The 13,537-nt window shown below is 41.0% G+C and overlaps 1 pseudogene; it reads right to left on the reverse strand.

The window, feature by feature from the left end:
* Positions 1-273: 273 nt before the first annotated feature.
* On the reverse strand, positions 274-392 carry LOC134968418 (5S ribosomal RNA; annotated as a pseudogene).
* Between the last annotated feature and the right edge of the window lie 13,145 nt (positions 393-13,537).

Raw genomic sequence — 13,537 nt, forward strand, 5'->3', positions numbered from 1 at the left:
GTGAACCTTAATTGTTAGCTACATAGGTGCTGGATTGAGGTGAGAGGTATGGGGAGGGAGCAGAGGAGGTACGTGACATGATGCTCAGGATAGACAATATATCAATCGTTTTTGTGAATGCGATAAAAAAATTAGTTATGTATATATGTGCAACTAAACCATGCACAACTAACATATTAAGTAATATATAATGTATAATATCTGTGCAGGAAGAGAATTTACTGTGTGTCAATATTCCCTTTAGTTTTACCGTTACGAGTCTACTGGTCTACCCTTATACAGTACCCAATCTTCCCGAGTGGTTCCCCACTTGGTACTGATTGGGCCCAACACTGCTTAGCTTCCAAGATCGGGCGAGATTGGGCGTGTGCCAGTGCGGTGTGACTGTATTCATTGGCGGAATGACTTATTCACACAGTAACAGGTTTTTATTAGGAATAATTGACATTCTACAATTATTAAGGTGCAAGGTGCCGAGGAGTAATAAATAAATATACAAATCCATATATATCTGAGCTTCTGTCAGAGAAAAGGTGCGATTTCATATCCCTCGTTGAAGCCCAGGGGGTGTATGGTTTTTAGTTGAAAAATCCAGAACATTTCTCTTTGGGAAAGCTTCTTGGACAGGTCTCCTCCCCTGTCACCACTGGTCACATGTTCAATGGCTTTGAAGGACATCTCTTCTGGGTTGGAGTTATGTTCCATTTTAAAATGTCTATAGAGCAGATGAGTCTCCAGTTTATTTTTAATACTTCTGACGTGCTCTTGTATCCTGATTTTGAGGGGTCTTTTTGTCTTGCCCACATATTTCTTATGGCATGTACATTCAATTAGGTAAATAACTGATGTGATGTTACAGTTCATAAATTTCTTAATTTTGAACTCCTGGGTGCCATCTGTAGTACTAAAGGTTTTCCTGTTGGGATTGAGGTACTTGCAAATGTTGCAATGTCCACATTTATATGATCCAGTACATTTGGGTAGAGTATTTTTTGTTACATATGTTACATACATATGTTATATATATATATTTGTAAGGAACCTCCCCGTCCTACAGTATATACACTATATTTAGCCCTCAGGGGCCCCCCTTGTCTAAAGTACCCCGGGCCCCCTGGAGCCTTGATCCGGCCCTGAGCACGCGCAGCTCCCGGCGTGAGAAGGCAGCTGCGCGCATGGTACCAATGGCGTTTTCCATACATGGGCATGTATTTATAGTGTTTGGGGTTCTTTTTAATTGGTTGAAATTTTATGGTGTCATCTGTATTAAATTTTATTGATATGTGTACATTAATGTTCATGACAGTGTGTACATTTTGCATCAGCGGTAATTCTCACCTGCGAAAAGTTAGTGTAAATGTATAAAAATATTATACTAAATACAACTTTCACACACAAACTCACTCACAATCACACTCACACACTCACATACACACACACACTAATTTGTGCAAATTTGGGGTCCACACACAGGATTTGAATTTACTAGCATTGTAGATTCTAGCATTGTAGATTTGTATGTACAAATTTAATTAAAAAAACAAAGTAGGTTTAGAAATATGTCTCTATAGAGTTATATATAAACATATATACACACATATACCTGTTTATTTGTGTTTGGTAATCATAAACATATGCGTCTCTCTCTCTCTCTCCCTGTGTCTATATATATATATATATATATATATATATATATATATTATATATTTGTTGTCAAAATTATATATATATATATATATATATATATGTGTAATGTTTGCTAAATAATCATTATATATATATTTAACTTGTAGAAAAAAACACATTATATATATATATATATAGAGAGAGAGACAGAGATATAGATAGATAGATAGACATATATATATATAGAGAGAGAGAGAGACAGAGAGACAGAGAGAAAGTGAGAGAGAGAGAGAGAGAGAGAGAGAGAGAAAGACACCAAACACAACAAATAAACACAAAAAAAATGTTTATAATACAAATCTGTTTACTCACCACATTTTGCAGAATCAATCAGCTACACAAAGTCATAAAGGTTACGTCATTTAGGATCATATGTTGTATCATTTGTAATGTAAACAGATGCACAAGCCAAACATAAATTAAAAACAAAAAATACAAACAAAGGTCATTAACACAATTAAAAAAAATTGACAATATTTTTTATTAAAAAACACAATTGTAAAATTGGCCACAAAAATATATTAAATAAAAACATGATAAGGAGAACATTACACATTAATTGTTATCCAAAACAAAAATATAGACTCACAAAACAACACCAACACACTATGAACTTTACCAAGCTACCTTAATGACATCAGGCCAAAATAAAGATAAAAATACAGTGACCTTTGATAAACCACAATAAAGAAAGAATGATAACATTACCTGAAATAATCACGAACAATTCTTGCCCTTACTTCATTCCCCCACTGGGAAACACTCCCCCCACCGAATCTCCGCCCAACCCCTGGCTCCTCATCAGGCAATTCCTCCATTTGAATAAGCTCTACGCGACTCCTTACAGCGATGTTATGTAGGATAGCGCACAGGACCACAATTTTACTTACCATCTCCGGCGAATACATGATGTCGCCACCAGTGCGGTGGAGCACACGAAAACGCCCTTTAAGGACACCAATCGTGCGCTCCACCAGCTGTCTAGTGGCAGTAAGCGTGGAGTTAAATGCCGTCTGTGGTCCTGGCCTGGGTTTACTGTAAGGAGTCATGAGCCAGGGGGTGCAAGGATATCCACGGTCTCCTGTTTGATAAGATGAAAATAGCAAAAGTATAATTGTAAAAAAAAAACTCATACCAAAAATATGACTGTTCCATTTAAAAAAAAATCACCCAATAACCACATGTCTTGGCCTTCCATCGAACTTAATCTCTGCCATATCCCTGATTGTCTAATAACATGTGCATCATGGGAGTTCCCAGGGAACTTAGCATTCAGGGACAGGATCTGGAGGGATGGCCCACAAACAACCATTACATTCAGAGAATGAAACAGTTTCCTGTTTCTATAAATTTCTTCATTATGTCTTGGTGCAACAATAGCTACATATGTTCCATCCACAACCCCAATAACGTGTGGGAAGCGACTACCACCTTCCTGAAATTGCCGCTTCCCCACATCCAGGGCACCAACATCCAAAGGCATTGCTATAAATTGTTTGACTCTCTTTAGGAAAGCATGGCTGACACGCCGCAGGACCTTACTGAACTGGCCCTGTGACATGCCAACCAGATCTCCGACCACATGCTGATAGGAACCAGTGGACACAAAATGTAACACAGCAAGGAATTGTGTCAATGCTGGTATTGCTGTAGGATACCTAATGGATTGTTCAAGATCACTCTCTATTATGGAGAGAGTGTCTAGGATTAGATGAGGTGGCAGTCTGTATCTACGCAACACTACATCATCAGGCATCCCAAAAAGGAAGACACGGGTACGGAAAATTGGTGGCCTAGCACGCCTCCGTTGCCTTGGAGGATGAGTAGCTTGTTGGATCTGTGGGTTGTGGGGGGAGGGCTTCAGCTGCCACATGAATGGACATCACCAACTTAAAATGAAGGTAAGAATCATTATAAACCCCAAACAATTAACAAACACATTGTAAAACAAAATCTAAGTACAAGTGTATGGGTGTTCACTTACTGCAGGAGCGTACTCCATTTCTTCAAGAGGAAAATCCGGGTCCAAAACACATAAATGAAAAATAAACAGTAATTATTTTTTATCAAATAAGCTACAACATAGGCTTAAATCACAAATCACACTTTTTTTGAGATTTAAAACAGACCCATATAATTACTGCAACAATATATGTTACAAATACTAAGTATGTACTATTTTAGTGTTAAAAAATCAGGAATACAACAAACATAAAAAAATAAAAAATAAAAATAAAAAATGCGCTCCTTTAGTAGCAAATAGAGTAAACATCTGGACTACTTTGTCAAAAGTAAATGCTTTGTAAAACTTTTTTTAAAAATCCTACCGACAAGAGAGAGAAATGGAGTATAAGAAATCACAAACACACTTGCAGCAAACACACACCAGGACACCCAGGGACAGGCAACTTACTTGCTCCAGAAAATAATAAGCTACTTGGGATGAGTCCTACTTTGGCTCACAAAGAGGTTTGAAAAATAAACTATAAAGTGACACCTACAAGAGAGAGAAATAGAGTATAAGAAATCACATACACACTTGCAGCAAACACACACCATGACACCCAGGGACAGGCAACTTACCTGCTCCAGAAAATAATAAGCTACTTGGGATGAGTCCTACTTTGGCTCACAAAGAGGTTTGAAAAAAGAAACTATAAAGAGACACCTACAAGAGAGAGAAATAGAGTATAAGAAATCACATACACACTTGCAGCAAACACACACCAAGACATCCAGGAACAGGCAACTTACCTGCTCCAGAAAATAATAAGCTACTTGGGATGAGTCCTACTTTGGCTCACAAAGAAGTTTGAAAAAATAAACTATAAAGAGACACCTACAAGAGACAGAAATGGAGTATAAGAAATCAAATATCCAGTCTCAACAATAGAACGGACACACTGTAAATTACAGGTAACAAAAATATTTGATAGTACATGATATTAAATTTCTAGGCAAAAACATTAACCACCAAACTACTAATACCCTGTTTAAACCACTACAAAGGACCATTGCACACCCATACATACTTGGTTTGTTACTATCCTAATGTATTTCTAATAAAAATTTAAAATGTTCCTAAAATAAGCACTCCGCAACACAACAGTAAAACATTTGCAAGCAAACAAACGCACATTTTTCTGCAATATACAGCAATAAAAACTCACTCAGAAATGTGTGAACAAACACGACCACCTTGCAGAAAAAACGACCAAACACCATTTGGCATCATACACCCACACACAGGCTGCAATCCAGGCTTTTAAATAGGCTGAACAACAATTACTGGAAGTATTAGCATAATTGCCACCTGTGCAAATTACCGCACTGGAAACCACACGCAGCTATAAATCGCTAGACACCTGTGCAAACACACATGCCACCAGCAACATGGCTACTCGTGAGCAGATGGCAGCAGAGATGGACCGGGTGCAGCAGCAGATGTCCGCTTTGACACATAGGCGCCTAGCGCTGCGGAGGCAGATTTTTGAAGCTGCAAGTGCGGATGTAGAATCAGCTGGACCCAGTACTGTACAAATTCCATCTTCTGATACCCAGGAGTAAGGAGTGAATCCCCTGCCAGACCTAGATACTGGGGAAACTGAGGGAGATTCTGGAATACCATCTCAAACACAAACTATACAAGCAGCTAGTGAAGAGGAAGATGGTGAGGAGGGACAGGACGATAGCTCACAGGTTGCATCCCAAAAAAAAAAAAGGCAGCCGGCCTTCACTAAGAGGGAGTTACGTGTTTTGGTCACACAGGCCATGGCAAAAATTCATCGAGGACCCAAAAACATGGGTGCTGCATCGAAAGAGCGAATCTGGAGGGACATCACTGATTCTGTTAATGAAGTCGGCTCAATAGCCCGCACATCACAGGAAGTTAGAAGACGGTAAGTGTATATTGACACACCATTTTCTGTGGCAAGTATAATTAAAAACTTAGCTATATGTGATGTTGCCTACAGCAACCAAATACATAATATGTGTACTATCAATTAAAGCAGGTATTCTTAACTTTTCTGTACCTTGACCCTAATTTTCTTCACATATGTAGTTGGGCCAACTTCAAATCCCGCCTGAAGGGCAAGAGGTCTGCTGCCACTGTGGAGTACACAGATCTTGAGGAGATGGCGATGGACTGTGTGAGTTATGAGGAGGGGGTTGGGGTGTGTCATATGGACACGGACCTGCCTGAAATACTGATGGCACATGACTTGCCAGGTAAGTTTACACACATTTTCCTAAAGCACGAATTTAGTGGTTCAAAAAGTCTCATGTTGTTTTTTTCTACTCTTTTTCCACTCATTCTTCTATTTGCTTTGAACATAACACAGCACAGGTGGGTGAGCAGGTAGAGTCAGAGGAGGGTTATGTGGCTGAGGCTGAGGTGGGGGGACCTAGTGTCTCTGGCACTGTGGGACCACAAATTCCATCTGTCCAGATTCCAACTGGCCCCCCCACCCAACCCTCTGCTATCCCGGACATCCTGTCTCAAATTGCAAGGTGTGGTGAGAGCTTGAATGTGTTTCAAGAAAGACAGGATAATCCGGGAGGTAAGCCAGATACCTGTCCGGCTCACTGAGCACAGAACCAGTGTGGAGCAAGGTGTAGCTCAACTCTGCCAAGGTCTGGCAGAGATCAGGCAGGGCCCAGAGCAACTCGCCTCCTCCTTCAAAGACATTGCAAATTCCATTCTGCAAGGGCTCCAGGACACCGCTGTCTCCCTTGCCCACAGTGGCAGAGAGCCAGCCACATCTGCTCCCTCCCTCTGCCCAGGAAGAACATCCCACTGGGCAGGGCCCTCGAAGGTCGCTTCGCAGACCGAGCCGTGAAGAACTACATCAGGCGGGTAAAAAGAAGAGAAAGTGATGTCTCTCCAGATGGGCAGCACCCATGTTTTACATGTTCCCTCGATGTTTTTTTGTTTTTTTTTATTGTGGCTTGTGTGGCCAGAATGTACAACTCCCTCAAAGTGAAAGGGTATATATTTTTTTTTAGAATTGTAGCCTGTGTTATTTTCGCATACACCTGAGCCATCTTCCTCTTCCTAGCGTGCTGTGTATGGTTGTGTTTGTGTGTTGGTTCCAGAATCGACCTCAGTTCCCCTAAAAGTTTTGTCTGGCTGGGGGTTCACTACATATACTTTGAAAATATTGAACATCATATTTTGTCAGAAGATGGTGTTACCATAGTACTGGGTTCTGCTATGTGAATTTTAGCCCTGGCATCTGCTTGTTGCTATGTCCATCTTTGTATGTGATGCTCATCTGTAGCCATGTTGTGTTTCTGCTTTCATATATTTTTTTAAGTAAAAAAAAAATGATATCAAAATTGTTTTTGTGTTTTATTAAAGGTTATGCACTATTGAAAATTGTGCCCTGTAAAATTTAACATGGCATATAGACATTTGTGGTACAAGGGAACAATCAAAAAATTCATACAAACATTGCATAATATATTTTAAAACATGTATGCCTTGCACAACACTTAACTGGGCATATAAATGAAATAGACAAAAAAAGGTTCTTGGGTTACTAGGGGCAACATGGCATAATATTAGATATGGACACATATTACCAAAAAATATACAATAAATTGTCTTAAGTAACATTAAGTGTAGGCTGCATTATGTTGTTCATGTTATTTGGTATGTCCAAAGGAATATGTGTATGTCGAGATGATTTAGCTGATGTAGTTTATAAGTTGGTTTATTCACACTTGATTACATTTGATAGTATAAAATAAATAATTACAACAAGCATTTAACAGCAAAGGTTCTATTACAATTAAAACAAAAAGGGAATGATTTGTTAGCGTGTCAGATTTATAGGTGCTAACACTAAAAATGTTATGTGGCCAGACAATAGCTGTTTGGAGTCGTTTGTAACTGCAGTGTTTGGCAAGTAATTGCTGAACAGGTGAATTCATTTACCAATTAATTGATAATTAGACCAGACACACTTGTAACAGTACTTCACAACTGCAGAGTAGCTGCAGACTTACTCCTCGGCTGCGACAAGATAGCAAACATTTGTTGTGTACATTTTAACATCGGATACGCATTTCTGCAAAAAACACGCCTACTGCTGGTTGCATACTCCCACACTAGCCGCCCACTTTCACGCCCATTTCGTTAGATAGCGAAGCCGAGCCTCTGTCACGCCTCTGTCACTCCCTGTTTTCGGTGGTGTAGTACGTGCAGGATTTCAGTTAGTAAGTTTGCACAAGCGTCATATCGCTCCCTTTGCGCACGCACACTTCAGCATTCGCGCATGCGCAGTTAGCGTTTTTTTGCCGTTTGCAATGTGATGAACTGCTGCGAACAACTTGGAATGAGGGCCCATGTCACTGCTACTGTCACATGCAGCCCTGTCATCACTGACACATCACTAATCTCCTGATATACTCTGTGCTGTTGGGGACCCTACTCCTCCCGCTATATAACTCTCAGTCTGTGACTTCCTTCTGCCTCCATTCTACTCCTCACATCATGCCACTGCCCCTGTCACATGCAGCCCTGTCCTCACTGACATCATTCATCTCCTGATATACTCTGTGCTGCTGGGGACCCTGCTCCTCCCACTATATAACTCTCAGTCTGTGACTTCATTCTGCCTCCATTCCCCTCCTCACATCATGCCACTGCCCCTGTCACATACAGCCCTGTCCTCACTGACATCACTCATCTCCTGATATAGTCTGTGCTGCTGGGGACCCTGCTCCTCCCACTATATAACTCTCAGTCTGTGACTTCCTTCTGCCTCCATTCCCCTCCTCACATCATGTCGGTGCTCCTGTGAAATTATCTTTTTTTTTATAGTTTCTTATATAGCGCAGCACATTATCTATCTCCTGATATACTCTGTGCTGCAGGGGGACCATGCTACTTTACTTACAGTATATAACTCTCAGTGTGTGGGTTTGTTCTACCTGCATTCCCCTTCTCACATCTTGTCACTGTCCGTGTCACATGCAGCCCTGTTATCACTGACATACTGTATCATGCATGTCCTGATATACTGTAGTCTGTGCCGCTTGCCCACCCCTAGGGGTGTCTTACCCCCACAGTATTTGTTCCCAGCCTGTAAGTCATATGTGTACCGAGTGTGTTGTAAATAGGTCCAGGCAGTCTGGAGTTATGCTGTCCGCTGATATACTCTGTGCTGCTGTCTCCCCACTAGGGGTGCTAAGGATTTCTAATTGTATTAGTGGCATTCACCATGTTTTAATACGCTCGTATGACAAATTTTCCCAAATTACCGCCACCACCACCACCTACCCGCCTGCACCCGACACATGGCCCGGAGGAGGCGCAGCCAGGCACCAGTGCAGCCGGTAAGCACACTACTCTCTGATTACTGCTTTGCTTCCCAATGGTATTGTGCAATTACACTGTCATCATTACACTACTGTACATATGTCCTGGATACTGTACAGTACATGTTACAAATTGACAGCTTCACTTACAGTACTGTTATTTTTTTTCCCACTGTACCACCACCACCACCACCACCTGCCCACCCGCAGGAGGAGGAAGCGCCACCAGGCCCCATCTCATCCGGTAAGCACACTGCTCTCCAATTTTTGCCTCGCTTCCCAATGGTATTGTGTAAAAAAATTATGTTGCGACTTTCATGACTTGGGATCACAGGGGTCAAGATCCTGGTGCTGGATTCCACACACCCCTGAAAATGGCGGTGCTGATGTCTCGAATTGGGTGGGAGACCCATTATTATTATTATCCATTATTTACTGTACTGTATTTCATTGTACTGTGCAGTATCTTATGTTACAGTGTTATTTTTCCACAGCAGCACGTGCCCCACCCAAGCAGGAGCCCCCACATGACCAGCAGAGCTCCGGAAGTGGTAATCATTATTTTTGTTACAGACACACTAGTTTTCTACAGTATTACTGTCATTTTTTTATTTTACAATTCTTGTTATCTTTTACACACAGATCACCTCATTATTGACACGGAGGCGGAGGAGGAGGAGGAGATGGGGGAGCCTTCAGGCCAGCCTGGTAAGAATTGTAATCTACTGTACAGTACTCTACTGTACTGTATTGTACATTTCTTATTTATTGATTTATTAACAGTTTCTTACCGTATATTGGGGGTAATTCTGAGTTGATCGTAGCAGGATTTTTGTTAGCAGTTGGGGAAAACCATGTGCACTGCAGGGGAGGCAGATATAACATGTGCAGAAAGAGTTAGATTTGGGTGGGTTATATATTTCTGTGCAGGGTAAATACTGGCTGCTTTATTTTACACTGCAATTTAGATTGCAGATTGAACACACCACACCCAAATCTAACTCTCTCTGCACATGTTATATCTGCCCCCCCTGCAGTGCACATGGTTTTGCCCAACTGCTAACAAAGATCCTGCTGCGATCAACTCAGAATTACCCCCATAGTGCAGCACACAGTATTCCGTTGCGCTTTACAATTAGAATAACAGTCATAGAACAAAACTGGGTAAAAACAGACAGACCTAGAGTAGAGGTAGGAAGGCCCTGCTTGCAAGCTTACAATCTATAGGTAAATGTGTTCTGTACAGAGAGGATGTAATTGGATAAGGAAGCATTGAAGGTTATGTGGGTGGATCTGGAATATGATACAGTAGGCTTGTCTGAAGAGGCGAGTTTTCCAATTGTGTACCAATGGGTTGGGTTCGCGTGACCAGTGGTCAGGATTCCAGCAGTCAAGTGACTGACAGCCGCATCCTGATTGCAGAAATCCCATCAAGTTGAGGTACGGTATCCAAACCCTCTTCCCCCTAACCCTCCATTCAAACTCTGATTCCGGCCTCTTCATTCTGAATGCCGGGGTCCGGACAGCTGGTATTTTAGATGCAGGTACAGTACGTCCCCTACCAATGGATGGTCATTCCACACTCTGGCTAAGAATGTCTCTCTGCCTCTCTACTTCCTGTAGCACTGTACTACTGTAAAGTATTGGATAATACCTTAGTACAGTAGTATTGGAAATAACAATGTCAAATTTGACTTTACTTTTTTGGCTCATAATTTTTTTTTATATTCAAAACAGATGTCGCTTACGTGGAGACGGGGGAGGAGGAGGAGGAGCCACAGTATAGTAAGTACAGTAGGATTTTCTCAAGCCCATTCTTAAAAGTATTGAGCGAGTCCACTTTTATTACTTTTCATGCAGGGAATTCCAAACATGTACAATATTTCCCTCACTGTGAAGAACCCTTTTCGCCTCTGTGTGCGAAATCTCCTCTCCTCCAACACGAGTGACTGTGCACGTGTCCTCTGTGTGGATCTTATCTAAAACAGTTCCTGTGTATTGTCCCCTTACTGTGTATATTTGTAAAGGTTAATCATGTCCCCTCTTAATCTCCTCTTTTCCAATGTAAACATGCCTAGCCTAGCAAGCCTTTCCTCGTATTCCAGCTTCTCAATCCACTTGATCACTTTGGTCGGCCGTCTCTAAACCTTTTCTAGTTCCACGATATCCATTTTGTAGTATAGTGCCCAAAATTGTGCATCCTACCCACCCTCCACTAGCCTAATCCTCCAATCATACTCTGAATCCAGACTCTGCATTCTGAATATCGGTATCCCGACAGCCGGTATTTTAAAGACAGGTACAGTATAGTACAGTACTATACTGTACATCCCCTACCACTGGACAGTCATTCCTTTCCTATTTTTCATTTTTGCTTTATAATATATATTTATATAATTTTTATTATATATATATATATATATATATACACAGTGGAGATCGAAAGTTTGGGCACCCCAGGCAAAAATGCATTTAATGTGCAAAAAGAAGCCAAGGAAAGATGGAAAAATCTCCAAAAGGCATCAAATTACAGATTAGACATTCTTATAACATGTCAAAAAAAGTTTGATTTTATTTCCATCATTTACACTTTCAAAAGACCAGAAAACAAAAAATGGCATCTGCAAAAGTTTGGACGCCCTGCAGAGTTAATACCTTGTACTGCCCCCTTTGGCAAGTATCACAGCTTGTAAACGCTTTTTGTAGCCAGCCAAGAGTCTTTCAATTCTTGTTCGAGGTATCTTCGCCCATTCTTCCTTACAAAAGTCTTCCAGTTCTTTGAGATTCCTGGGCTGTCTGTGACGCACTGCTCTATTAAGGTCTATCCATAGATTTTCAATTATGTTAAGGTCAGGAGATTGTGAAGGCCATGGCAAAACCTTCAGTTTACGCCTCTTGATGTAATCCACTGTGGATTTTGAGGTGTGTTTAGGATCATTATCCATTTGTAGAAGCCAGCCTCTCTTTAACTTCAGCTTTTTCACAGATGGCATCAAGTTAGCGTCCAAAATTTGCTGGAATCTTATTAAATCCATTTTTCCTTCTACTCGTGAAATGTTCCCTGTGCCACTGGCTGCAATACAACCCCAAAACATGATTGATCCACCCCCATGCTTAACAGTTGGACAGAGGTTCTTTTCATTAAGGTGTGTACCCTTCCTTCTCCAAACGTACCTTTGCTTATTCCGGCCAAAAAGTTCTATTTTAACCTCATCGGTCCACAGAACTTTATTCCAAAATGCATCATATATGTCTATATGTTCATTTGCAAACTTCAAACGCTGATTTTTTTGGTGAGGACGTAGAAGAGGTTTTCTTCTGATGACTGTTCCATGAAGACCATATTTGTACAAGTATCTCTTTATAGTGGAATTGTGTACCACAACTCCAGTGTCTGCCAGAGCTTCCAGGAGGGATCGTGCAGTCAAATGTGGATTTTGACTTGCTTTTCTCACAATCCTGCGAGCTGTTCTGTCTGATATTTTTCTTGGTCTTCCAGATCTTGCTTTAACTTCCACTGTTCCTGATGACTGCCATTTCTTAATTACATTCCAAACAGAGGATATGGGCATCTGATAACGCTTTGCTATATTCTTAAAGCCTTCTCCTGCTTTGTAAGCGTCAACTATTCTCAGTTTCAGTGTTCTACACAACTGCTTAGAGGAACCCATGGTGCTGATTGTTGGAGCAAGGTCAGATGAGTCTGGGCTTTTAAAACCTTTGAGATTGACATCACCTGGTCTTTCAAGATGATGATTGAGAACAATCCATGACACTGCCAGGTCTCAGCTGTCCAAAGGGGGCAGTACAAGGTATTTTTTGTTTTCTGTTCTTTTGATAGTGTAAATGATGGAAATAAAATCAAACTTTTTTTGACATGTTATAAGAATGTCTAATCTGTAATTTGATGCCTTTTGGAGATTTTTCCATCTTTCCTTGGCTTCTTTTTGCACATTAAAATGCATTTTTGCCTGGGGTGCCCAAACTTTCGATCCCCACGATATATATGTTTTATATTCAACACAGACATTATTTACATGGAGCCGGAGGAGGAGGAGAAACAGTGTAGTAAGTACAGTAAGAATTTATGTTGCACATTCTTAAAAGTATTGACCAAGTCTGCCTTTACTACTCACTCTCAGGCAGGGAATTCCAAACATGTACAGTATTGTCCTCACTGTGAAGAACCCTTTTTCGCCTCTGTGTGCAAAATCTCCTCTCCTCCAACCTGAGCGGATCTTATAAAAAACAGATCCTCCGCAAGCTCCGTGTATTGTCCTCTTATATTTTTGAAAATTTTAATCATGTCCCCTCTTAATCTCCTCTTTTCCAATGTAAACATGCCTAGCCTAGCAAGCCTTTCCTCGTATTCCAGCTTCTCAATCCACTTGATCAGTTTGGTCGCCCGCCTCTGAACCTTTTCGAGTTTCACAATATACATTTTGTAGTATGGTTTCCAAAATTGTGCATCCCACCGTCCACTAGCCTAACCCTCCAATCACACTCTGATTCCAGACTCGGCATT

This window comes from Pseudophryne corroboree, chromosome 10, assembly GCF_028390025.1.
Source record: "Pseudophryne corroboree isolate aPseCor3 chromosome 10, aPseCor3.hap2, whole genome shotgun sequence".
NCBI classification, from domain to species: domain Eukaryota; kingdom Metazoa; phylum Chordata; class Amphibia; order Anura; family Myobatrachidae; genus Pseudophryne; species Pseudophryne corroboree.